Source organism: Vicugna pacos, chromosome 3 (genome assembly GCF_048564905.1).
Source record: "Vicugna pacos chromosome 3, VicPac4, whole genome shotgun sequence".
Lineage (NCBI taxonomy): Eukaryota > Metazoa > Chordata > Mammalia > Artiodactyla > Camelidae > Vicugna > Vicugna pacos.
Genome location: NC_132989.1, coordinates 74,591,664 through 74,619,499, shown reverse-complemented (window position 1 = coordinate 74,619,499; position 27,836 = coordinate 74,591,664). Strand labels below are relative to the sequence as shown.

The following is a 27,836-nucleotide window of genomic DNA, read 5'->3' as shown; positions in this document are numbered from 1 at the left end:
CACCAGAAACACATTCTATCTAGTTAGATCTGCATCAGAGAAAACATTTTTGCCACCCAAATTGTGTCAACTCCTCCAATGTTCAGCAACCAGTATATGTCAAGCACCACTATGGGAGAGGAGATACAAAAATGAACAAGATTCAGGCCTCATCCTCAAGTAGTTCACAGTCCAGCAAGGGATACATACAAGCAGACAATCAAATGAGCAGTGTGCTAAGTTAAGACTACAAAAATGGACATAATGCAACGGTGCCCGGATGTGAAAGGAACAAAGGGAGGAAACCACCCCAGGCAGAAGAGAAGAGCATGTACAGGCACACAGAGGCCTGGATGAATGTGTCACTCCTTGGTAGCTGGAAGTGGTGCCCAGCTGAGAAAGTGGGTGAGGGTGTGGCTGGGGACAGGACTGGTCCGGTAGGCCAGGCAACTTCGATTGGCCAGTGTCTAAGGAGTTTGGATTTCACCCCGTAGGCAACAAGAAGCCATTGGAGGTTTCTAAGGGGGGTAATGTAATGCAAAGTTTATATCACAAAGATCACTTAGGTCATGGTGTGGGAAATGGGCTGGAGGGAAGTGGAAGCCAGCAGCCGTATGAAAGCTCCTGCAATTGTGAGAGGGGGTGAGGCATTCAAGAGACTTTGTCTGGCAGGCTGGACATAATTTGGTGAAGCGAGGGGATGTAAAAGAAGTAAGTATTAAAAAAGTATTCCCATATTTTGGGCTTATACACCAACGGTAGCAACTGTCCAGCAAAGGGAGGCATGCCCTTTCTCCAGTGAGCACAAGAATATACCATGGAAGCACACAGATAGTCTGAAGCCCCATGAATACCGATCCACAAAGTTAGGGAGCCCCGTGAAAGCAACCCTGGATTCCTCTGATCAGCTCCCCCTCATTGCTTCATCTCCCATTCTGCTCACAAGGGCCCAGTATATAGACAGGTCTCCACGAAAGCCATTCCTTCTCTACACCTCACCATCCATGCCCAGCCCTCAAAATGCACAAAAGCAGGCTGAACCCAACTTCTTTGTGCGTGCTGCATAGAATCCTTTGCTTTGCTAAAATATAATCTCAAGTAGCTTAGCATCATGGAGCAGCATATCTTTATTTTTTAAAATCACAAGGAAAGCAACTGGGCCTCTAAAGACACCTGAACCCATGTATGTCCTTAATTGATCCATAGGTCTGAGCACTGCCAGGCAGTCCACCTGGGTCAGCTGAAACACATCCACATGTGGCTCAACCGCCCCAACCCAAGCCATGCAGTCAGCCAAGCCTGTCAGTGATACCCTTTGAGCTCAAGTGTCTCCAAATAATCAGGTCACAACCAGAGTACACATTTATTCCTCCTACCAGAGGGAACATTTAGTTTTATTAATTTTCCATTATAGCCTTTACTCTGACAAAGATCTACACACATATTAGCTACCAAAATGTTCATCAAATCATTATGCATAAGAGCAAAAAGTTGCAAACTATCTTAATTTCCAGCCGTGGGATACAAAGAAATCAAAGTCCACCTGTATCATGGAATAGTATGTAGCTCTTAAAAATGCTGTCCCATAAATGGATTTATGGACAAGACAAGATGCTCACTACAGAATGTGTCCTAGAATGTCATGAGGGAAAAGGATTTGTTTTGTTCATCAACATACCCCCAGTGTCTAGAACAAGACCCAGCACATGCTAGTCATGCTTTAAATCTCTGTCAGCTGAATCAATATAAGAATTCGGAAAATCAGATGAAAAAGAGTACGGTTCTATTTCTGTAGAAAGAAACATACACACACACACACAGAAAAGGATCTGGAAAGATATACTTCAAAGTGTTACTAGCATCTTTTTCTGGAAGGGTGGGCTTTTATAATCTTGTTTTATCTCTAATTTTTTTCTATGCACAACTCAAGGTGTTATTATAACAAGGGCCAAAATGAAAAAGAAACTATATGGCGGGGTGGGAAATCCCACTACAAACTCAGCTCTTGTTTTTCAAGTTCACCTATGAACTCACTGCCCTTTATACTTCAGAATACCATTACACTATCTGACCACACTCTTCCATATACCCCAGAGCTCTAATGTGCACTAATGTGGAGGAGTCCCCACCCCTTGGCTTTAACCTCATTATCAGCCTGGGTTCCATGCAGTGCCCTCAGGCCCCCATCACTCTTGATAGAGTCCCCCATGACTGAGTTCTCAGAGAGTTTCCAATTTCTCCCAAACAGGAAAAGGAGATTTTACTACTTTCTTCATAAAAACAAACTACCCATGTTTGCAGGGCAATCCTCTTCTTCTTATGACACCAAGCATGAGAGTGTGAACACTTTTCACCCAGTTTCTCCACAGGCAATTAAAAAAGCACCCAAAGGTGTCACCTGACGGGGCCTCATCCCAGTTAAATTACAACTGCCCTAGAGGAAAACAAGGGCAAGCAAAAACACTAAGACTTTGTAAAACCAGCTTGCATAAAGTTACCCTGGTACTAGAGCTGGTGCGTATAATCATTCTTCTGGCTGAGCTAATTGGCTTAGCTCACTGATGATTTTATAGCCCCAGAAGCCATTCTCTGATTGCAAGAATGAGAGTTGCCAAATGATCTCAAACCACAGCACAGACGGGCCCAGCGCCACCAGAATATTTGAGGGAAGAGCTATTTTAAATGAATGCTCCTGTGGCTCTAAGGATACTTTTCTGTCTAGACTCCTGGTAACACCTGTTGCTCACTCATCCTGCCCCCCGTACACCTCCCCCTTGACAGCAATGTGGCCAAGACAAACCATGGCCACCTGACAGAGCCCAGAGAGGTGGCCACGTGAACAGCAGACCCAAGCAGCCCAGGCAATGCATGCTCTGGCGCAGCCCGTCAGGCCCTGACAGCTCTGCTGCCAGGTGTCGAGGAGCCATTTACGGGCAGAGACCAGGCCTGGCAAGCCCGTGATTTAGAGGAGTCGCCTTCCTGAATGTATTACAGCTTTGGTCTGGCATGAGATCAGCATCAGCAAGTAGAAGGAGAGGGAGGCAGCATTCTTGTTCAATCCAATCCAACCTTCTATACCAGATCACCCCCAATAAGCGGTTGTGTAGCTTTTCCTTGAATCCTTATGGTAACAGGGAGCTCACCACCTCATGAAATAGCTCATTTTATTTGGGAGCAGCCTTCCTTACACTACGCTGATCCCTTCCTGTAGCCTTTGCTCCCCTTGTTACACTTTAGAAAGTTTTGTGGAAAGAATCTCTTATCTCTCTCACGCAATTCAAATCAATGTAGGTTTCTGTGCTAGGCACATAAAGTGGTTCAGACACAGAGCGGTAAGTGAGCGCTAAAATCTTGGGGGAATCTGCCAATTCCTGACAGATTAGAGCCTGGGTTTTAATCAGCCCTAGGGACAAGAGACTCAGCCTGGACTTGGACAGGGTTGGAGGTCAGATCTGAAACTGCTGCATAAAGCTAGAATTCCCAAAGGATCATTCTTGAAATGAAGAAATAATTTCAAACCCAAAATCTATAAAGATACTATCTGATTCAAACTAGATTCTGGATGGAACAGGAAAAAATTGATTTCCCTATTAAACCCCAAAACACAAGTTCACGTTCTGGCAGACAAAATTCACACTATATGTGTAGACTGAAAAACTCATGTTGAAATTTTCATTTTAAATAGTCCTGAGTGGGTCATGCAAAAGCAAAGCAAACTTCCTCTGGAGGAACACACTTAAAACTCAAGCCTCAGGAATTCTCATAGGTAAAGTTTCCAGTAACATCAGCTTAAATAAAAATCACCAAACACACAAGGAAACAAGCTACCATGATCAAGACAGAGAAGAAAGAAAAAAATTGCTAAATCAGAACCATACAGACTGCACATATTATAATTATTAGATACAGAATACAAAATAAGTGCATGTAATGTGTTTAAAGAAATTAACTTTTGAGAGTAATTTTTGAGAGGTTTTTTCCATTAAAAGGATAAAAAAGCTTATCAAAATTAATAATTCAGATTGGAAAAATACCAAAATAGAACTCCTAGAAATGAAAAAGTACAAGAAGTGAAAGCATAAACTCAGTTAATGAGTAGAACTGTTTAAAACTGGAGAGAGTGAGTAAACTGAAAAAGAGGCTTGAAAAAAATACACAAAATACAGCATGGATATACAGAGATGAAAAAATTGCCAGAGGTTAAAAGATATGGAGGATAGAATAAGAAGGTCTAACATATGTCTAATCTGCTCTCTAAAAAGCGGTAAGAGAATGAGGTAGAGGCAATATGAGTGAGAATTTTTCCAGGGGAAAATCTGCAGGTTCAGGAAGCTCAAAAACCCCAAGGGAAAAAAAGGAAAAAACAAAACCAAAAAACCTAGACCTATTATAGTGAAACAGCAAACATTAAAAGCAAAGAGATTCTTAAAGCAACCTAAGAGAAGAGAAAAAAAATCAGATTACCTATAAATAATTTAAATTAGACTGACAGCCAATTTCTCATTCACAACTACATAAGCTAGAACTCAGTAAAATAAGCTTAGAGAGCTGAGAGAAAATAAATCAACATAGTATTCTCCACCAAAGGAAATTTACTCTAAAGACTGAGAGTGAAAGTTATTTTCAAATAAATCAAAATGCAAGAGAATATCCTACCAGCAGAAACTCATTAAAGAACTAAAGAAACTCACTAAAGAACTAAAGAAATATTCACCAAAGGATATATTGAAGAAAGAAAATGATTCTGGAAAGTAAGTCTTAGATACAAGAAGGACTGGAGAACAAAGTAAATAGTAAACATAGGATAAACATAAATAAATATTGACAAAATAAATAGCAACAGTGATGATCATTTGAAGGGCTAAATGATCAATGTAGAACTAAAACAATGTCACAACAATAATAATTTATAATTAAAAGAAGAAAAGAAGATTGAAGCTAAGGCTCTTGATTTCTTGTACAGAAGAAGAATAAAATATTAATTATCTTTAGACACTGATAAATTAAATATATCTGTTAAAATTTCTAGGGTAGCCATTAAAGCAATTTAAAGAGTATATCATTTCCAAACCAGTGTAGAAAAACAGGGTAACTGGTGTAAATCAATATAAAACAAAAGGCAGCAAAGAGGAAATAAACCCTGAAAACATGGGGAAAAAACATGAGGTAAGATAAATTCAAAACAAATAGTAATCATGATTTAATATAAATAATTAAATTCTCAGCTAAAAGCAAAAGTTGTCATTTTAAAAATCCAGATATATGCTAACCACAAAAAAAAAGAAAAAATTAAGAATGCAGAAACACTGAAAATGAAAGGATGAAATTAGCCAAGCAAATACTAATTGAAAGAGAGCTGAGATACCATATTAGGCAAAATACATCTTTAGACAAAATAGTATTACTTACACATTAAAAGGGTCATTGCAAATTGATGAAAGGTTCTATTCACTAGGAAGGTATAACACTTATGAACTGTATGCCCCTAAAAACTAGGACTTCAAAAATAGAACACAAAAGTTGAAGGAACCACAGGAAAACTGATAAACCCACTATCGCAGAGGGAAATTTTATATACCTCTCTTAGTAACTGATAGATCAACAGACAAAAACATCACCAAGGATTGGTGGATTTTCCCATTCAACATCTACTCTAATCTCTCTGTGGTACATCTTCCTGTACTATGGGGCTGGAAACCTAAAACTATATTTTGCAGTTTCCCTTGTATCACCCAGTCTTCCTGGGACAATACCAGTCTTGAAAGTTTTCATACTTGAAAGTGTCCAGTGTGGATAATAGCTTACATTGTTACTCTATTTATATGTAAAACACCACAAAATCAAAAGCTTTTTCAAGTGTGCTGTATTGGTGACTCAAATATCAAAAGCCATATTACTTTCACTGGTACAATTTTTCCAAGAAGGTGAACTCTTCTGAACAAAGCAAATTACAGTCTTCTCTTGGACTTACATGACAGTGACATTCTTGGAAAATACAATGTGTACAAAAAGCATGCAAAAAATGCTTAGTGTTTATAGATTAAAAAGTGGATTGAGTCTGGGCTTGGATCATTTTCAACAGGTTTTCCACCTAAATAGAAGTACAGAGGTGCCGTGCAAGATGTGAGACAATTCTTGCATGAGGCCGTTGTATACAGTGCAGGATATTAAGCACTTTCTGCTTCTCGCCCACTAAGTGCCAGTTGTGCATCCCTCAATTACTATGGCAAAACCAGAATGCCTCCAGCACAGTAGCTTCACCCCAGTCCCATACCACTGAGTGTAGATGGCAGAGGCCATTGAGAGGACATCCCACATTATAGGCGAACATTCAGAACTTGGATTACATGCCACGGGCTCTGAGGTCTTTCAGTACATGTTTCCTGCAGGTAAAATGCCTCTCTTCAGACTCTGGAGTAGTGGCTGAATTTACCATATCTCCACCCCAGAAGGCATTTCCAAAAATTATCTTTTATTATAAAAACGAACTGTTTTAGATTGACAGAAAAAACTGTAATGATAGTACAGAGCTCGCATATACCCCACACCCAGTTTCCCCTTTTATTAACATCTTACATTAGTACAGTACATTTGTTACAATTAATGAACCAATATTAATATATTATTTTTAACTAAAGTTAAATCATTCAGATTTCCTGAGTTTTTACCTAATGTCCTCTTTCTGTTCCAGGATCCCATCCACGACACCTTATTACATTTAACAGTCATGTCTCCTTAGACTCCTCCAGGCTGTAATAGTTTCTCAGACTTTCCTTGGTTTTTGATGACCTTGACAGTTTTGCAGAATCCTAGTCAGGTATTTTGAATGTTTCTCCGCTGAGATTTGTTTCATAATTAGACTGGAGTTATATGTCCTTGGGAGAAAGATCCCAGAAGTAAAGTACATTTTTCATCACATCATCTCAAGGGTACCTGCTTTCGACATAACTTGATGTTATGTTGATGTTAATCTTGATCACCCAGCTCCAGTCAGATTTCTCCACCGTGACATTACTACTTATCCCACCTTTCCATGCTGTGCTTTTTGGAACACTCAGCTCACACTGAAGTGTGGAGAGTAAGATCCCCCTCCTTGAGAGCAGAGTATCTAATAAATTATTTGGAATCCTTCTACATGGAAGATTTGTACTCTCTCCCACTTATTTACTAACCAATTGTTTATATCAGTATAAACTCATGGGTATTTATTTTATATTTTGGGTTACGATCCAATGTTATTTTATTTATCTTGGTTCTCAAATTGTTCCAGCTTTTAGAGAGGGTGTGGAGAAAAAGGAACCCTCCTGCACTGTTGATGGGAATGTAGTTTGGCACAGCCATTATGGAAAACAGTATAGAGATTCTTCAAAAAACTAAAAATAGACTTATCATATGATCCAGCAATCCCACTCCTGGGCATATATCTGGAGGAAACTCTAATTTGAAAAAGATACATGCACCCCATTATTCATATCAGCACTATATACAATAGCCAAGACATAGAAACAACCTGAATGTCCATCGACAGATGACTGCATAAAAAAGTTATGAGAGAGAGAGAGATAATGGATGGACCTGGAGATTGTCATACTACGTGAAATAAGCCAGAAGAGAAAGAAAAGTACCATATGATATCACTTATATGTGAAATTTTAAAAAATGACACAAATGAACTTATTAACAAAACAGGATCGGACTCATACAGAAAACAAAATTATAGTTAACATAGGGCAAAGTAGAGGGTAGTGGGATAAATAGGGCATTTGGGATTCGGAGATACTAACTACTATATATAAAATAAATAAACAACAGGGTCCTACTATATAGCACAGGGAACTATATTCAACATCTTGTAATAGCCTATAATGAAAAAGAACATGAAAAGGGATATATATACGTATAACTGAATCAGTATGCTGTACACCAGAAATTAACATAACATTGTAAACCAACTATACTTCAGTCAAAAAAAAAAAGGTTGTTCCACATTTTGCCATTGATTCCTATGTCCCTTTGGCATACCCTGATTATTGAGGGTGGGGAGGTTGTTGGTTTGTTTTGTTTTTTTTAAGAATTTCCTTACTTCCTGGTATAACAAGATGTTCCAGGATCATCTTGCCCTGATCCTGTTTCAGTGCTAGAATCAGCTATTTCTTTATTACCTATATTGGAAAATGGTGTTAGAACCAAGACCCAGGTGCTAGGTGTACTGGTTGCTACAGGGGTGGTGGTGCTTCTTGCCATTCTCAGCTGACAGAGCAAGGAAATATATGTGTATATACCAACCCATGAATACAATCATATCTATAAACAAACATTACTACATGTAATCATCCAAATCTATATTAAGCAAAACATGAATTCACACTGATACCTCTGACTCTCCTACTATGAGAATCATTGTAACCTCTTCCTCTCGCTTATCTGTAACCCCACTCCAACAGTAAGAAAACTGGCCACCATCATGCACCATCCATTTACTTAATCATTTAATTTCAGCACACATTATAGAAGTATCAGAATTTTTAATCCATGCTCCCATGGGAAACAACTTTATTTACTAGAGTATAGTGCTTACATACACTTTTATTTACCTGTAGTCCTACAGACTCCGCTCCCTTCCAAAATTACTCAGGTTAGCACCTTTTCCCTCCACCCCATTCAGTGAGATGGTTTCACACACTTATAATGCAGCTAGATTGTTGAGTCACGTTTTCCATTCCACTCTGGCATCTCCTGACTTCCTAAATCATTTTTTTAATTTGAGAACATTAAGGTTCACACTTTGCACTCTAAAGTTCTGTAGGTTTTGACAAATGCATTTTGTCATGTACTCACCATTACAGTGTCTCACAGAATAGTTTGATCACCCTATAAAATGCCCTATGTGTTACCCTTAGATCCCCACTCCCTAAATCCCTGGCGACCACTGATCTTCTTGCCATCTTTATAAGTTTGTCTTTTCCGGAATGTCAAATAATTGGGATCATACTGTATATAGTCTTTTCAGATCAACTTCTTTCATTTAACAATATACATTTATGATTCATGCATGCTTTTTCATACCTTGATAGCCCATTTCTTTTAATCACTGAATAATATTCCACTGTATGACTGCAACATAGTCTGTTCATACATTCACCTATTGAAGGACATCTTAGTTATTCCTAATTTTCTGGTGCTTATGAATAAAACTTATAAACATTCATGTGCAGACTTCTGTAACAGTAAAAGGTTTTAAATCAGTTGGGTAAATACCTACAAGCATGCTTGTTAGATCATAAGGAAAACCTATATTTAAATTTGTGAGAAACTGTTGTTCTAGCTTTCAACGAGGCTGGCTAATGTTGCAGTAAGAGTTTCTTTTGTTCCACATCTTTGTCAGCAGTGTTGTCAGGTATTCTCAGGCTTTGGATCTCGGCCATTCTTATAGGTGTGGAGTGGTATCCCACTGCTGTTTGAACTTACAATTCCCTCATAATAAATGATGTTTAGCATCTTTCCATAGGCTTACTTGCCAACTACACATCTTATTTTGGTGAGATATCTGTTCAGATCTTTCTATTTTTTAATTGGGTTGTTTATTATTATTGGGTTTTAAAGGTTCTTGGACACTTCTTATACAAGTCTTTAATAAGGTATGTTTTACAAATATTTTCTGCCTGTCTACGGCTTGTCTTTTCTTTCTCTTAATAATATTTTTCAAAGAGTTGAATTATTGATTTTAATAAAGTTTAATTTATCAGTTTTTCATGGATTGTGCTTTTAATGTTGTATTTAAAAACTCATCCAAACACAAGGCCTCCTAGAATTTCTCTAATTTGTCTTCTGGAATTTCTACAGCTTTGCACTTTACACTTAGGTCTATGATACATTTTGAGTTAATTTCTGTCAATAGTGTAAGATCTGTGTCTAGGCTTATGTTTTTGCATATGGACGTTCAATTGTTCCAACACCATTTGTTGAAAATATTATCTTTTCTCCATTAAATAGCCTTTGTTCTTTTGTTAAAGATCAGTTGATTATATTTGCATTGGTCTATTTCTGATCTTTCGCCTGTTCCAATGATCTGTGTGTCTGTTCTTCAGTATTGTATCAGTTATTCCATATAAACTTTAGAATCAGTTTGTCAACATTTACAAAATAATTTGCTGAGATTTGAGGGGGAAAACTGATGTCTTAACAATATTGAATCTTCCAATCCATGAATATAGACTCTCTCTCCATTTATTTAGATTTTCTTTTTTTTAAATCAGTTTTGTTGTTTTCTGAATATAGTTCCTGTATACATTTTGTCAGATTTACACTCAATATTTACTTTTTTGCTACTATACATGGTGTTTTTAATTTCTAACTCGAATTATTCCTAAATATATAGGAGTGCAGGTAACTTAGAGTATTTCTAATTCCTCCTTCCCATCTCTTATGAAAATGCTGTCATTCATTTCACTTATCCATACGCTATAATCACCCAATACATAGTTACTATTACTATGTTAAGTAAATAGGTATCTTTTAGATCAACTAAGAATAAGGTAAATAAAAGATACCATCTTTACTCCTTCCCAATAATCTTTCTTTCTTTATAGAGATCTGAGTTTCTAACCTATATCATTTTCCTTCTGCCTGAAGAAATTCTTTTAACACTTCCTGCAAGGAAGCTGTGGTGGTCATAAATTCCCTCAGTTTTTGTTTATTCAGAAATGCCATTATTTCTTCTGTACTTTAAAAGGATAATTTCAGCATATATAGAATTCTAGTTTGGTAAGATTTTTCTTTCAACCCTTTATATATTTCATTCTACTCTCTTCCTGCTTACATGGTTACTAATGAGAAGTTTACTGCAATTCTTATCCTTTTTCCTCTACAAGTAAGATATTCTTTCTTTTGGCTTCTTTCAAGGTTTTCTCTTTGTCTTTGGTGTTCTCTAGTTTGAATATAACATGTTAAGCAGATATTTATTCTGCTTAGTGTTTTCTGAGCTGATCGCTTTTGGGGAATGATTAGCATTATATAAGTAATCATGAATTAATTATTGAGCTAAAGTCTACCAAAAAAAAAGGTTTTTTTAATGTGCTGTGGAAGCAGATAACAGAGACTAGAGAATAGAGAATCTAACCTGGTCTGGAGAGTTAACAGGAGGTCTTCCCAAAGTCTATCAGATGACACGTTGCAGGAGGAACCCCCATGTGTGCCTTTCTTCAGGAGACCCAGCAGCCTGGATGGAAGAGACAGTATGAAGCTAGTCAGACAGGACCCAAGGGCTGGCCCCCAAGGGATGAACATAATAATGATCATATAAAAGGTTAAAAAAAAAGTGAGAATGTTTCAGAAGAAAGCAAAACTTCCATTGGTTGGAATCCCAAGTAACCTCCTGGCCCTCTGACCACCTGAATCTACACTGGATAACCAGGGGATATTTTCACAATTCATTCTTGCTTCCTATTTAATGAACTTCCTTCTGTATCCATTCAAATTCTCTCTGGATACCAGTACGTTCTGCCTTAACTTATAGTTTTGTTCCTGGAGTAAACCCATAGAAGGCAGACTGAGACTTCATGCTGGACAAAGATAAAGACATAGGATCCAGATAATGAGAAAAAAAATTGAAATTTTGGAGTTCTGCACTCAAGTATGTCATGGTTGCAACATTTAAACTAATGCAAGTTACCTGTCTCTTGTGTGTAACATTTTTACCATCTGGAAAACAAAAATGCCACTTACCAACTCTAGTGTGGACTATTGCTAAGCAGGTTGAACAATTATGTCTATAAAAACATTTTCTATCAATTGATTATATGCCTAATGATAGTTTACAATGGTAATTATTAAAATATAGATTGATATCACCAGTTAGAGCAACATCTAAACTTCTCAAATTATTATTATCAACTCATAATTTTTAAAATAACAGCAATTAATCATCATTACTGTGGTTGAGTGATAATGATTTATAATATAGCATCATATGTTTACCCTAAATAATAAGAGAAGCACTAATCTATTATGGTGAAGAGAGTAACACAAATAACGGAAGAGTGATAATTGCTAATCACATAATTGGAATTAAAAATGTCCAAATCAGGGGGTGGGTATAGTTTAGTGGTAGAGCACATGCTTAGCATGCACAAGTACCCCTACTGAATTTTTTTTTTCTTTTCATTTTTAAATGTCCAAATCATCAAAAACCTGGTGAAATAAAACCTAGTGAAGGCATACAGCAAAATAAGTGATCCACATTCACCAAATCTTCCAAATCAGGATTCTACGCCAGTGGTTTGCCACACTGGCTGCCCATTACAAAAGGCTGAGGACCTTTTTAAAAATAGCAATGCCCAGGCCCCATCCCCACCAGCAACCCCCTCCCCGCTGAATCTGATTTAATCAGACCAGGTGTGGCCAATTTTTTTCAACTTCCCCAACTGATTCTAACATTCAGCCAATAGATGTTTGATTTTTATGCCTGAGAATAAAGCTATATTTGCTCCTAGAGGCAAAACGGAATTCAGAAACCCACTCGCCTCACCTCTGTCAATCAGCACTGTGTATAGCAAAAGAATGAGTTGTTAGTTTTAGTTGTCAGGGAATTTTCTTCATGGAAAAGAAGTACATTAAAATACCAAATTACGGTATTTACATATTTCATGTTTTTTTCCAACCACGTTCCCATAGCAACTAAATCCATTTGCTCCCTACTTTCTTCTGAGTTATTTTCCATCGTGAGCCATGCTTTATTAGTGAGCCAGTTTGCCCTCTGAAATGACTGTTTTGCTGTTTACTATTTCTTTGCCAAGGAACACAACTCGAGTTGGCATCTTCCTCCCTCCTGCATTACCCGAATTTGATAAGTCAGCTATACTGGTTGAGCAGAGATAGTGTTAGTGTCCCCAACCACTGTCTTCAACCGGGAGCAATCCCTGGGACTTTTTCCGATGAGTTAGTCAAGAAAAGGCAAGTGAGGAAGGAAGCTTCCCTAGGGAACGTGTGACCGGGAAAGGATGCAAGGAAGGGGATCCATCCAATTCCAGTGACCCATGCACCCAGATCAACAGTGGACAAAGGGTAACCCAGCTCCCTGGGATCTCACTAAGGTTGGTCAGGCAGGGTCACTGGTAGAAAAGAGTCACGGCTTTGGAGATGGGCACTCGTGAGCAAGCCGGGAGAAAGTGAGTCCTGCTCCTGCCATGAAGGATTACTGAATCCCCTGAGAGGAGGCCCCAGCTAGGGGTAGGACACTGAGATTTCTTTGTGATTTCACCCAAACGACTTGGCAGACGGCAAAGCCTGTTTGTTTGTTTGAAACTCTGACATTTCACTTGCTAATGGGCTTCTGCTTTGCAAGGGGACAGGAATGCCAAAGAAGACCGGCAGGAAGGAGGCACCCCGCCCGGTGCTTCAGCGCAGCTCCCCTCCCTGACGCCTGACCCCGGGATGGTCCTGGGCAGCCAGCGCCAGAGGAGAGACGGGGAGGCGGGAGGCGGCGGGGGCGGGTTGGTGGGGAGGACGGGAGGGAGCCATCAGAGACGCGGCGATGTTTCGGAATCTCTTCTCTCTTGCTGACTCAAGAAGCCTCGTTCGGTGCCAGCAGCACTGATGGAGAAGACTTGTTTCCTCCGCTCTCCCAGGCTCCAAATAAAAGCCAGAGCTCTGGTGTAACTGCCCCGAGGGCAAGGGGTCTGGTAACCCAGGCAGCTCAGAACACAGCGGAAGAAATCACACCCGGCCAGAGTGTCCCTCTCCCGGCAGGATCCAGCGAGCACACAGGGAGAGCGCCAAGAAAATGAGTTCCTGGGTCCCATTCTCCTCTCTCCCTGCCATCTGCCGACAGAGCTCCCACTGCCAAACCCAACAGGAAGTTGAGGGCTTGGTAGCTCATTGATACTGTTCACCCAGGTCAGCCTCCTGGGGCACGAAACAAGGTGAAGTGGGGAAGAAAGGGTCTGGGAGAGCAGATAAAGTCAGCAAGCACCCTCTCTTACGCACTGGAACCGCTATGATACCCCATTACAGCGATAGATTTGTTCCACCATTGCCAGAGCCCTCCCAAATGCTAGCAAATCCTGAGGCAACAGTGTCTAGGGCGTGGAAGGGGAACACTGAGAGTCTGCAACATATTCACCCACGAAGAAGGCAAGCAGAAGCCTGATTTACACAAGGATGTAGCGGTGATACTGAGAACACAACTCAGCACCCCAGCCCTATTCAGAGCTACATCCCAGACTTGAGTCACGCTGCTGCTAGTATCTTATGCTTTTTCTGCTCAGAAGGAAATCGTGAGAACCCTAATATGCCCACTTCATCTGGAACATTTGCCTGGTTACTTATTTATAAAGGAAAACGTAAACGGAAGCCTGATTATTCTGAAGTTTGGAGTCACTGGCAGCATTAAAAATAGGCTTTCAGATTCTGACAACATGATACTTGATTATTGAAACTCCAATGTCTAAGGAAAATCTGCAGGATTAGTTGTCCATATTCTGGTGGAGCTGGGAAAAGAGCAGAGATTTGAAATGAGATGTATAGAGAATATGGAGGTAACAGCAAGGTGTTCTTCTGCTACCTTTGAGTCGGTTGAAGGGAGGCAATAATGATTATAAGTCTATCCTACCTGACTTGTGAGATCTGTCAAACATTCTGTGTTTTGGCTTCTGCTTGTATTACAAGGAACCCACAGAGTAAGTGCTATGATATGGCTCAAAAAAGGATGGTCTGACCAATACTAATGGTGATTGTGGCAAGTAGCACAGCTTTTTTAAAAAAAATTTAAGATCATGTGCAAACTTGATGATGCATTCTCTACTGCAATTTATTCATAAAAATTCAAAATTTCCTGGATTTCAAAACCAGGCCAAAGATCTATCTATGCTTAATCAGTTTAACTTTAGACCTGACCCACGTTAAGGTTATTAAAAAGAAGATAAAATTTACCAAACTGATCAAAGGAAGAGAACATGCGGTAGTAGAAATCAGATTCTAATTAACTTGGACTCTCCATGCTTTGCCCTGTTTTTATTCAACACATTCAATTTTTCCTGTTTGCCAATTAGGCGTCCCATGCACTGCTCATTTAAGAATCCTTCTTTGTCATCCATAGCTATAGTGACCAGATTTTCCCAAGTAAATATTAAAATCTACCATCTTGACACGTGCTAACCAGAAAAACATATGGTCACCATGGTTATGATACATACAGAGGCACACTGTGGGTAACAGCATCCACAATAATAGCCAAAAATAGCTTCTCAAAAGCCTGTCTTTAACCCATGAACCTGTTCTCCAGGAAATTTGATTCCTGTGCTTAGAGTGGTTCAGAGTAAGTTCAGACAAATGGAGGCATCTGTCACTTCCCTAGCACTTTCATCCTTTTGCCTCCCTATATCCCACATCCATCCCTCTCCCTTCTCAAAACAACAGAGCAAACACGCTGAACACAAACCAACACACTCCACTCTGCTCTCAAGCCATGGAATTTCTCCATCAAGGTCTTTGTATACAAGCAACAGTGTTATTTTCAGAGTGGTAAACCATTTTGCCCAGACAGCTGAGATCATGACTGTTCAGACAAGCCCCTTGTTTTTCAATCTTTCCTCTATTCTCCACTGCAATTGATGTTCAGGTCTTCACAGCTATGGTCTCCTTCTAGGACCCAGATTAGTAATGAGAGGCACTTGGAGAGCCGCATGTCTTGTGTGGCTATAGTAGTTTCTGGAGAGGACAAATAAGACTGAGACCAATGGAGAGGGGGCAACAGATCCTCCTCCTTCCTCTGGGGTTGGAATTGCATACAAGACCAAGGGGTTTTGCGATTTTTCCCGTAGCTAATGGGGGACTATCACAGATTTTTAAGCAGGGGTGTGAGTTAATCAAAGATAACTTTGATAGCAATGTGAAGGATGAAATGGGAGGGATCGGGAGAGAAGACCTCAGGGGGGTCACCAGCGGACAGAAGATGAGAGCCCAACGATCACCATGTCAAGAGAAGAAGACAAAAATAGAGAATATCTAGAAAGAAAAGTTCTCAACATAGTCAAATGCTACAGAAAAGCTAGAGAATATTTTTGTTTTGAATTTAGCTATTGGATTTCATGATTGGTGTTAAAAAAACTAAAAGAATATAATCCCTTTCCTCAGAAAACTTTCACTCTAATTGAGAAGCCCAAAATGTCACTGAAAAGTTAAAGCAACAATTTGGTGCCTGCGCAGCATTTGTTAAATGACTGAGATATTCTTCCATCTCGTTTTTCCTTCCCACCTCTTCACACTTCTTTTCTTCCTAGAGACCTGTCTTTTCCCAGATGACAAAAGGTTGCTACAAAAATCAATATTTTAGTTTAAGAGTTCCCTTAACTTAAAGATATTTTTCTTTCTTTGGGTTAATTTGGACTTCACTTACCATGTGGTCATAGGTTTTATTGTATTTTACTTTAACGCTCATTCCACTGGGTAAAAAAGAAGATGGACGGCAGCCAAAAAGGTAAGTAAGTTAAGACATTCTTGTACCCTTTTTCTGGTTATTTTAAGATGCTATATCATCTTTTAGGTACAAAGGATGAATATTTACTCCTTACAAGGTAAATTCTAACTCCACTGGAACAAAAATACAAATATGCAATTACAAACCAAATCTTATCCCCAAAACTCTAGACTTAGGACTATGTGGTCAGCTAAATTCTTGGAAGACATAGTTCCTCAAAGGTGATCCCGGGCTGATCTAGGAAGACGTAATAAAGCTCTTGCGTAAATTATTTGCAATTAAGCACAAAATTCAAAGATGTTCAAGGTGAAAAGTTCTTAAACCATGAGACTGATTCTGCAAAGGACACAGGAGCAACCAAAAAAGAAACAAATTTGTTTTTATATAATAAAGCAACTATCAAATATCATAAAATCCTCTCATAGTCGTCTGTTTTCCACCACAAGCCTCATTTCACTAAGATACCCCCCAAACCACCTTGTGGAAATGTTTCACATGTCAACAAAGGCTCAAACAGTAACCAGAGTAGACAAAGGGACACTTAACTCAGACTTACAGGTTTATATATAGAGTAGCCAGACATTCTTTTCCTTATTCTGCCCTTTGCACTTGCGTTTTCTAGAACGTGTGTCTAAACGCTAGGCTGTATTATGCTCAAGTGCCCCTGAATACAATATATTCCCTCCCATTGAAACCCACATTGTTCTCCCTTGTCTTTTTGGTAGTCTTCCCACCCTCTGTCACTAGCATACTGGTGGGTTTTGCTTTCATTCCTCAGCTACATATACTAAATTCCATCCAGAGCACTCATTCGCCTGGCTTTTTGGGCATCTTTCCATGTGCATCTGCATTCCTGTAAGGCTAACATCTTCATCCTTTTCCATTTCCCCTCTCTTCCATTTCCTATGGTTTTTCTCTGTTTCTGTTCTTTGGCCAACCCTCCCTGCAGCTACATGTGTTTTCAAATCTTCCCTGTATTTTTAAATTATCCTGGTATTCTTAGCCTTTGGGCTTTCAGGACTTATTCAAACTCTCTCATCTTTCCTCTGCCGCCTCTCCAATTATTTCTGGGTCTCATTTTGCATGGTCTACCCATAGCTTCTTTTTAAGTAAAACGTACTTTCTAAAGAGTGAGATGTTTTACCAGGATAGATGCTTTCTGTAACCTCTCCTTGCAACACAAATTCAAAGTCTTCAAGATGAGTGATCCACCCACCCATTTGCTTCCAGTCTAAACTATCCAGAGTTCTAGTATTTTCTCTTGTCATTAGTGATATAGACCATATCACTTTACTAGAAACTGTTTCCAGAATTGGGAAACGTATACTAAGAGTGAGACTGTACCAATGGCAAGTTACTTACAACTCTCCTCCTAGCATCCTACATTGCTTGTCTTCCCCATAATCTCATCATCCTTCCCAAAAAGACTTTCTGAACCTTGCACCAGGCACATACACACACCACACAGACTCATACTAGAAGCCTGTTTATGAAAATTAACCAGCAATTATCCTACAATTCAGGGGGTCCACACTGTCTTCTTATTGGTCTTGATGATCAATAGATATGAGAGTCAGTTATTTAGGATTCATCTTCCTTCTCTCTTTGGTGAGCTGACATACCTTGATGAAAGCCCTCATTCAGTAGGGACAGTCTTGGCATCACTGTGAGTACAACATAAAATCATATTTAGCTCCCATTTAGTTTTAGTTTAAACCATAAATTTTAAATGCCACCAAAAAAATAGATTTATGGATCATTCTGCCTAAAGCTCTGCTTATGATAGCACTATAGACATTTTCTAAGATATTCCTTCCTCCAAAAAGGAACTATAGTATATTAAAGAACATTCATAAGATCCCAATTTGAACCTATGCATTAAATTGCCTTCCTTCCTACATCCCCACTGAAATAGACAAAGAAAATTTAAATGAGGAAGAAGACATCTATATCAGTCCTGGAAAACAGGGAAAGTTGTGACAAATACTTGTCAAAAATTATTGTGACTTCTTTTACCAAAAAAATATATAAAAGCAAAATTGACTCAAGAAGCAGTAAGAGATATAAATAAGATCAAAAATACTAAAAATGCCATTGAAGAATTGTCAAATTATAAAGGGCATTTGGCCTGGGAAGTTTTATAAAACTTAAAGGAGCAAGAAATTCTAATGCTATTTAATCTGTTAAAGAGACTAGAAAAGAGATGAAAATTTTAAAAACCAATTCAATTTTAAAAACCAACTGGCATAACCAAAAACCTGGCAAATATAGCACAGAAATCTACAGACCAACATTACTTAGGAATGTTCATGCAAATATATTAAGAAGTATTAACAAATCACATCAGCTAGGTATTTTAAAAATAATAAGCCATTAAAAACAACTCCAAATTCTTTGCTATTCCTCCCATTGGGACATGGAGCCTAATTCCCTTCCACTTGAATCTGGACTGAACTTAGCGACTTCCTTGACCAACAGAATCCAGCAGAAGTCATACTGCAACTTCTGTGGTCAGGTCAACAGGAGTCTTACAGCTTTTACGTATAGGATTATTTGCTCTTGCAACCCAGATGTGATGTAAGCAGTGTGACAACTCAGAAGTCACTATGCCATGAGAAGTTCAAGTGAGATAGAAAGTCACTATATGATGAGAGGCCATGTAGAACAAGAGAAAGAGGCCAAGGGGACCCAGGAAGCTGACATGTAAGTGAAGAACCCATCTTGGAAGTGGATCCTTTGGCTCCAACTGCCCCAGCTGATATCATGAGGATCAGAGATAGACCACTCACCCAAACCCTTCCCCGGTTCCTAATGCACAAGACTGTGAGCAAAATGAAATTTTTGACACAGACTTCGGAAGCAATAGATAACCAGGACTATAACCAATAGGAATCATTCCAGGAATACAAGTGCTTTTCAATACTAGTAAATCATTCACACCAATAAGTCAAAGAAGAAAATATATCTGATCATGTAAAAGGTGCTAAAAAGATATTTGAAATAAATTAAAACATACTTTTGATTTTAAAAAGAGCTCAGTAGAATATGAATACGTTAATACTTTCTTAGTGTAACCTGAAAAAGAAAAGTTCTCAATCCAATCACTAATTTTATACCTAAAGATGTAACAATGAAAGTACTTCATTAGAATGAGAAACGAGACAGGCATACATCTGTTATTTAACATAATTCTAGAAGTGCTTGGCAATTAAAATGGATACAAAAGCAAAATAAAAGTATAAATACTGAAAAAGAGGAGGCAAAAATATAATTATTTGTTGGTGATTTGATTGTCTAACGGAAAGACCTAAGAAAACAACTAAAACTACTAAGTTAGGTGGGGAAGCCACTTGAACAATAAAACATTTTAAAAACAATAGTTTTCTTATATATCCTAAATAAACAGCTCAAATAATGGAAGAAAACTACCCACAACAGAAGTAAAAGGTAATAGTAATAATAATGCTGAGGATCTAAGAATCACATTAATAAGAAATACAGATCAGTATGAAGAAAATTATAAAAATTTTACTGAAAGACATAAAAGAAAACTAGAATAAATTAAAAGATACACTGTGTTTCCAGATAAAATTACCTATACTATAAAGATGTCCACCAAATTTACCTGTAAACTTAATGCAATTGCACTTGAAATCCAATGGGACATTTTTAAGTTGACAAAAGAATCATAAACCTAGAAGATAAACAAGTAAGTAAACCCAGAATGCAGTTAGCAATATGGAATTGGTTAAGATAATTATAGTAAATCCATAATTAACAACACCTTATACTTTAAAGTATTTGTGTAGCTACAAAGTTATTGGCATTAAAAGATGATCATAAAATATTATGTTGAAAAAATTGCAACATGTTTAGTTTGAGCCCATTTGGGGAGATTAAATAAATAGGAAAATAAAGTATTTATTTAGGTAGCAAAGTACCAGCAGTTACTATCACTAAAGGATTGTAGGGGTTTTTTAATTTTTAAAAATGTTGTTAATATGATTTTTCTAATTCTTCTCCAATAAACATGATATTTTTGTGACTTAAAACCAAAACTGTGGACATATTTCTTAAATATACCCACTGCTGACTTTACATCCTTAAGTTTATCTAAGCCCTGCTTGAATCCCATCATATCTGACCTAACTACTTTTCGGAATAATGAATCACGATTTTCCTATAAATGTGTAAAGCCGCACTTTCTTTTGTCCTCAAACTACCTTCAGTATATGTTCCTTACTCTCATTTTCCCAAGTTGTTACTCACCTGATTCATTCCCTTCATGACACTGTAAACTTTTTATCACATCTCACTCTACCTTCATCTTTCCAGATTGAGAGCATTAAGTAGTCAGCCCATCCTCGTAAAGAAGCACTCATTTGCTCCATCTCTGTTTTTATGGCATCATTAAAATGACCACATGGCCAGAACTGAGCAGTATATTCCCAATTTATTTTCCCTTACTTCTACTGTATAAGAATTATTCCCCGGATGTAAAATACCATCCTCAATATAATTTATAAGAATATTTATTGAATCAAATATGTGTATGGATTACTTCGGCACTAGCTACTGGGAAAACACTCTCTTTACGTCAATTTCAGCGACAACATCTCTACTACTTTAGCTTTTACCTCCCAAATAGACATAGATTTGTCTAGACTGCACAGATAGATCTCTATCCAAATTCACAAGGAAGGTCTTCTGTGAATCAATAAGCGCTATCCCAGTGTCATTTTTCTTGCTGTCAAAATGCCACAGTAAAGGAAAAAATGGTCTCAACTTAGCCTGTGTAAATTGTGAGTTTTAGGCTCCTCCCAAGTGACTGTGTTGTGTGTGAGGCCAGGGAAGGGAAGCAATGCTCCCACACAGACACACGGAATGTCTGAAATGGTCTCATCAATGGGCAGAGCTACCAGAAAGAAACGGAACATCTACTGTTTGAATTTGGATAACAGAGCCTGAGAGCGGGGAGGAGACAGGACGAGACCAGGTGGCGGGCAAACATGTGGACGGTGAGGAAAGGAGTCAAAGGGCACTGCTCAGCTGCTAACCAAGCCATCACATCAATGTGTCAGCTCCTACATGCAGAATTGGGCAAGCTGGAGAGACAGCTGTGAGCCACTTTGATTGTCAGCAGGAAACTGCTCGCACAGGCCAGTGACAAGTTTACTTTTCAGCTTGCACTGTTCAGTGTCACCCAGGAGAGGAATGTTGATGTCTCTCTTCTCCTTCACCTCTTCTCACCCAAACTGCCACTACCTCCCTCCCTACCCAGTTCCAGTCCCCTCCGCTTCATCTTATACACTGGTGTCAGAGTGATATCTGTTCTTATGTTATAACAAAGTTCTTATGTTATCATCTTTATAGTTCATTCAAAAAAAAAAATCAACTCTTGTTCCCTACCACTCCCTCGGCAAGTCTTTCAGAATAGAGCAAAAATCCCATCACGGGGCCTGTGAGGTCCTTCCAAACCTGGCCCAGCCTCCCACTCAAGACTCATCTCCCCTCCCCTTTACTGACCATCCCTCTGCGCAGTCTTTGGCTCCCCACCTCTACTTCACCCTTTTTTAAGACCCTCCTCAGCAGCACCAGCTGGGGACTAAATCATCAACTTTTTTTCTCACTTCCTTTCTATTCTTGAAATACTTTAGGTGAGCCTCAATCAATCCCTTTGTACAATAATAAAACAATAAGCACTCACAGAGCATTCATTAAATATTGGGTATTGTGCTGAGCACTTAATTAGAGATCCTTAGGTTGTGGGAAATGGAAATATGCTAGAACCAAGAAAAAGAGGATTTATTTTACAACTCAAGAAACCCAGGGCAAGATATATAATCAGGCTTCCAGAAGGATCAAAAAATCAAGGAAGCTCATGTCCTTGTGTCTCTCTGTGTCTCCCTCTCTGTCTCCCATTTCACATTGCCTCTTCCTGGTTGCTGGCTAGTTGCTGGTTGCTAGTTCCCCTGCCCCAAACCACTACAAAACTATATAGATATGACTCCATTTCTATACCAGAGTGTTGAGTGGATATTGTTTATGTGTGCAGATCATGATGTATAAAAATAATTGTTAGAAAAAGAGCAAAAGGAGATTATCCGTATTAGGCAACCATACCCTATTTAGTCAAATCTAAGACTCCACTGACTGTGAGACACACCTCCATTTCATGTATCATCAGGAAAGAAAAAAATGCTACCTTTTATCATTGTTAAGAAGCTGTCAACTGTAGGACACATTCTTGTTTTTAGAGATGCTAAAACGTAAAATAATGATCCGTGATGAAATACAGAGAAAATAAAGTATAAACTCCCTGTGTGCAGCACCCAAGATCTCAGAAGGAGAGTTTGTTTACACCATCTTCTAGAGAGACGGCCAAAATTATCAGGTAACTACTACATAGGCCCCAAGTGGAGCACCCAGCAGCTGGGGCTCATGCCAGAAACTGTCAGAAACTCATCTCAAAGATGTCATCAATGGCAGTAAGTCAGTAATTAAAGGACCGTCAGGTCGGGCCATATAGACTACCCAGATAAGGCACGCGAAGAGCTTGTCAAAGTTTTCTGACCCTGGAGAAGAAAGAGTCCTCAGTGTCTTCTCCTTGACCCCTGAAGCAACTCCAGTCAGGAGTCCAGATGTTCAGGAAAAGGGTGAGCCTGCACCTTGCCCCCAAGGTCAACATTGCCCCTCTCCACTACTTTCAACACCTTGGGGGTGAACAATGTGGTGGACCTGAAAAATGGTGATCACTGAAAAATGGTGCCCGCCTCTGCTCCTTGCTCCCACCACAGCCCAGAAATAGGATGTCAAGGCCAATCAACTAAGTGAGGCCTAGGAGGACAGATACAGAACTCTTCACAGAGTCTGTCTCCTTAAAATGGCTTCATTCGCCCTCAATATTGCTTCTAAGACCCATCCATGTTGTTGCATGTACCTGTAGTTCATTCATAGTCACTCCTGCACACTATTCTGCCATATGAATGTACCACAATGTAGTCACCTATTCTCCTATCAAAGGCCATTTAGTTTATTTCCTTTGGGTTTGGTTTTTTTTTCTGTTATGAACACAGGTTCTATAAGTCATTCTACATGTCACTGGAACACATGTGCCAGTTTCTCTAGAGCACATTCCTAAAAGTAGAATTTCAGGGTCTTAGACTACATTCATACTCAGCTTCACAAGATAATGCTAGACTGTTCCAATGTATATTTCCATAGGAGATAGGTAAGTTTCTGTTACTTCAAACTTTACCAACAACTTGAAACTGTCAGACTTCTTAATTTTTGCCCATCTAGTAGAATGAAGGAAACAACATACAGTTTGTCATCATTTTATTAAGTTTAAAAGTAAATAATATTGAATAATAAATATAAGAAATTGTCAGATATATATATATATGCTAAATACACAAAAAAGTATACATATATATACTTGTGTAATTCAGGATTGTAATTATATCTAAAGAGAGGCAAAAGAGTGGGGAAGGTATAGCTCAGTGGCAGAGGGCATGCTTAGCATGCCTGAGGTCCTAGTTTTGATACCCAGTAGCTCCATTAAAAAATAAAATAGATAAACCTAATTACCTCCCCACCAACAAAATTTAAATAAAAAAAATTTTTTTAAAACAAGAGAATTGAAATTGTTATATTTATAAAAATAATACATATATATGTACATATATGTACAATATGCATATAACATATAATCAAAATAACATATAATCAAATAATATTTTAATTGCTTTATTCTCTATTCCCACAACACTGAAACAATGGCTACAGACGCCTTTGAAATTACATTCTTATAGCCTTATCATCAGGAAAAAAAGAGTTCTTCCTTTCTAGCTCCAGGGAGAAAAAAATCTTAGAGAAGGACTCTAACTGGCCCAGGTTAGATCATGTGTTCATGCTTGAACAAATCACTGTGGCCAGGAGTGATAAACACTGTGATTGGTCTATCTTGTGCCCTGCTGCCATGAAGTATGGGGTGGCATAGTGGGGTATGAAAAGGCAAAGCATGACAAAAACCTTAACTATTAATATCATCAACTTCTAAAGATGATACAAATAATACGTGGCAGAGCTGGGATTCAAACCCAGATCTGCATGAGTCTGGGGCCTGGCATTAGTCATTCCAATTCCAGCTTCTGCTGGATTAAAATATTGCGAGTTTTCTTTAGTGTTATGCCAGGTTTTTCCTAAAGGCTGGGACCCTATCTTATTTATATTTTTCCTCCAGCTCCTAGAAATACTACCTGGGTCTTTCGTAGGTGTTTTGTGGAATTAAATCTCCAACTATAGACTGCTTATTTGAACATATCCTTATATCAACCTAGATGTGACCACTTCTGAGACCAGCTGTGTGGGTCTTGTGCTCAGAAGAGAACAGATGGAGATTGAAGAGTGGGAGGGGGTGGAACATTTTAGTTTCGAGAACATTTTAGCACCACAAAATCAAAAGGGAAATAGAAATACTAGAAATTTTTAACTCGAAGCAAGCTTACCTGATGATCAAAAGTGAAAATAAACTCAAAATGGATCAAAGACTTAAACATAAGAAAAATACAATAAACCTCCTAGAAGAAAATAAAGGCAAAACATTATCTCACATACATCTCAAAAATGTTCTTCTAGGGTAGTCTACCCAAGCAATAGAAATAAAAGCAAGAATAAACAAATGGGACCTAATTAAACTTACAAGCTTCTGCACAGCAAAGAAAACCATAAGTAAAACAAAACGACAACCTACGGAATGGGAAAAAATTTTTGCAAACGATGAAACCAACAAAGGCTTGATCTCCAGATTATATAAGCAGCTCATATGACTTAATAAGAAAAAAACAAACAACCCAATCCAAAAATGGACAGAAGACCTAAACAAGCAATTATCCAAGGAAGAAATACAAATGATCAATAAGCACATGAAAAAATGCTCAATATCACTAATTATCAGAGAAATGCAAGTCAAAACTACAATGAGGTATCACCTCACACCAGTCAGAATGGCCATCATTCAAAAGTCCACAAATGACAAATGCTGGAAAGGCTGTGGAGAAAAGGGAACCCTCCTACACTGCTGGTGGGAATGCAGTTTGGTGCAGCCTCTGTGGAAAACAGTATGCAGATTCCTTAAAAGACTAGGAATAGACTTACCATATGACCCAGGAATCCCCCTCCTGGGCATATATCCAGAAGGAACCCTACTTCAGGATGACACTTGCACCCCAATGTTCATAGCAGCACCATTTACAATGGCCAAGACATGGAAACAGCCTAAATGTCCATCAACAGATGACTGGATAAAGAAGAAGTGGTATATTTATACAATGGAATACTATTCAGCCATAAAAATGGCAATAAAACACCATTTGCAGCAATATGGATGTCCCTGGAGAATGAGAAGTAAGCCAGAAAGAGAAAGAAAAATACCATAGGAGATCGCTCATATGTGGAACCTAAAATAAAATGAACATAAATACAAAACAAAAATAGACTCATAAACACAGAATACAAACTTGTGGTTGCCAAGGGGTAGGGGGTTGGGAAGGGACAGACAGGGAGTTCAAAATTTGTAGATACTGACAGGCATATGAAGAATAGATAAACAAGATTATACTGTATAGCACAGGGAAATATATACAAGATCTTGTGGTAGCTCACAGCGAAAAAAAAATGTGACAATGAATATATGTATGTTCATGTAGAACTGAAAAACTGTGCTCTACACTGGAATTTGACACAACATTGTAAAATGACTATAACTCAATAAAAAAAATGTTTAAAAAAAGTGAGCATAGTAAGAGTAGCAAGGACTAGCTAGCATACATGTTTCTTATTGAGAAAATAATCACCATCTAGATTTATTATTTCTATTACATTTTTTTCAATAAACTCTTTAAGAAGAAAAGTGGGTTTAGTTGGGGCCAATGGGGATCTTTCCTTTGACTGTATCATTACAATTATTATAACAAAAATGTGTTCACGAGATTACTTGCAAATTTAAAAATAAATAATCACTACCTACATGCATGGTTTAAGTCTCTTGGCAATAATTACCAGTTTTATGTCTCTTTCCACTTTCTCCAGTGGTTATGTGAAGCTTCATCATTTGTTGTTCAAGAAATGATCTTTATCTTCTTTTATTTTCACTTGGGTCATGCTGGTTTTCATCTTTTTTCTGTCATAGTGTCATGTCTTTTCCTGGTACTTGTCTTTTATGTTCCTTTTTTGTGAAGCCTAAAATAAAACAAATGAAAAATCATTTCTTTGTTAGATAAGATCTTCTTATTTCTCACTATTCATTTTGTCTTGCTGTGGAATGCTTCTAGTCTCCTCTGAGCTTGGGATCTCCATATTTAAACTTTTATTTTCATTTTAGTCTTTCAATCCTTTTGTTCTCCTTTCTTTGTTTCACCGAAAAATTAATATATTTCATTTTAAATGACTCACCATTGTGTTGCTTCCCTGGCTTTCACAGCCATTAAGTTGACTATAGTCTATTAATTTAGGGTTGTGTTATGCTGTCTTGGTTCAAGCTGCTTCTAATTTTGCTGAGGGATCTGTATGTGGCTGCAATTAACTTATTTTTAAACATTTTCTTCCTTTCCCCCTGTCCTCCTTTCTGTATTATTCAATCTGATACCCACCAGAGCATTAAACCCTGATCCAAATTGTGCCCCATTCCAAATGTCAACTTCTTCTTTTTTCCCCTCCTATTAGAATCATTTTGTTTCTAATTACTATCCAGCTACCCACAGGCTTGCCTCACCAGAGGCCATAACACTGGTGTTTATTCAGGTGATCTTGAAGTGAGTTTGAGCCTGCATTTACTAAGAAAAAGGAGAAGGGAGGGGAACAGAGAAATTGAAAATAATAATTGTTTCAGTCTTGAAACTAGATATTCCCTATTGGCTGCGTGCACTGCTGAGGTTTTCTGGGCCCTTATTTAATCTTCCCATTGCTTTGCCTGTATTGACGTGTGCAGAGAGTAGACTCGAAAGAGGAACAGAAGAACTATGCACCCTGACTCAAGGCTCCTGGACCCTTGCCCTGATCCTTTTCCCTTACCTCTTGCTTAGCAAACATTAGACGCAATCTATCCTTGTTCTCTGAGAAAAAGCAAGCAGTTCCCTTTCACCATCTTATTCTCCAGTCTAGTTGATGTTAGCAAAAACGAGCATGGTCTAGCTGGGCTCTGGAAATCTTTCCCAGATGGCATTACAGTCATGCCACAGGTGCAAGTTCTTCTTAACACACTGAACTCATGGAAAGCCTTGGCACAAGGGGCTGAGGCTAGATATTGGGTAGGACTCATTAAATCTCCAAACTACAGATTGCTTATTTGAATATACTCTTATGTCAACATGGATGTGACCAT

General features: G+C 38.4%; 1 long non-coding RNA gene across 1 annotated transcript in view; it reads right to left on the bottom strand.

Annotated features, from left to right (window-relative positions):
• The window catches only part of LOC140695666 (uncharacterized), a 475,691-nt gene that overhangs the window by 348,462 nt on the left and 99,393 nt on the right, over nucleotides 1-27,836 (bottom strand). The window contains exons 2-3 of the long non-coding RNA XR_012071416.1: nucleotides 26,516-26,695; nucleotides 11,099-11,197 (exon numbers count right to left, since the gene is read on the bottom strand). This is a non-coding gene — a long non-coding RNA (uncharacterized lncRNA). The remainder of the gene's footprint in view (nucleotides 1-11,098; nucleotides 11,198-26,515; nucleotides 26,696-27,836) is intronic.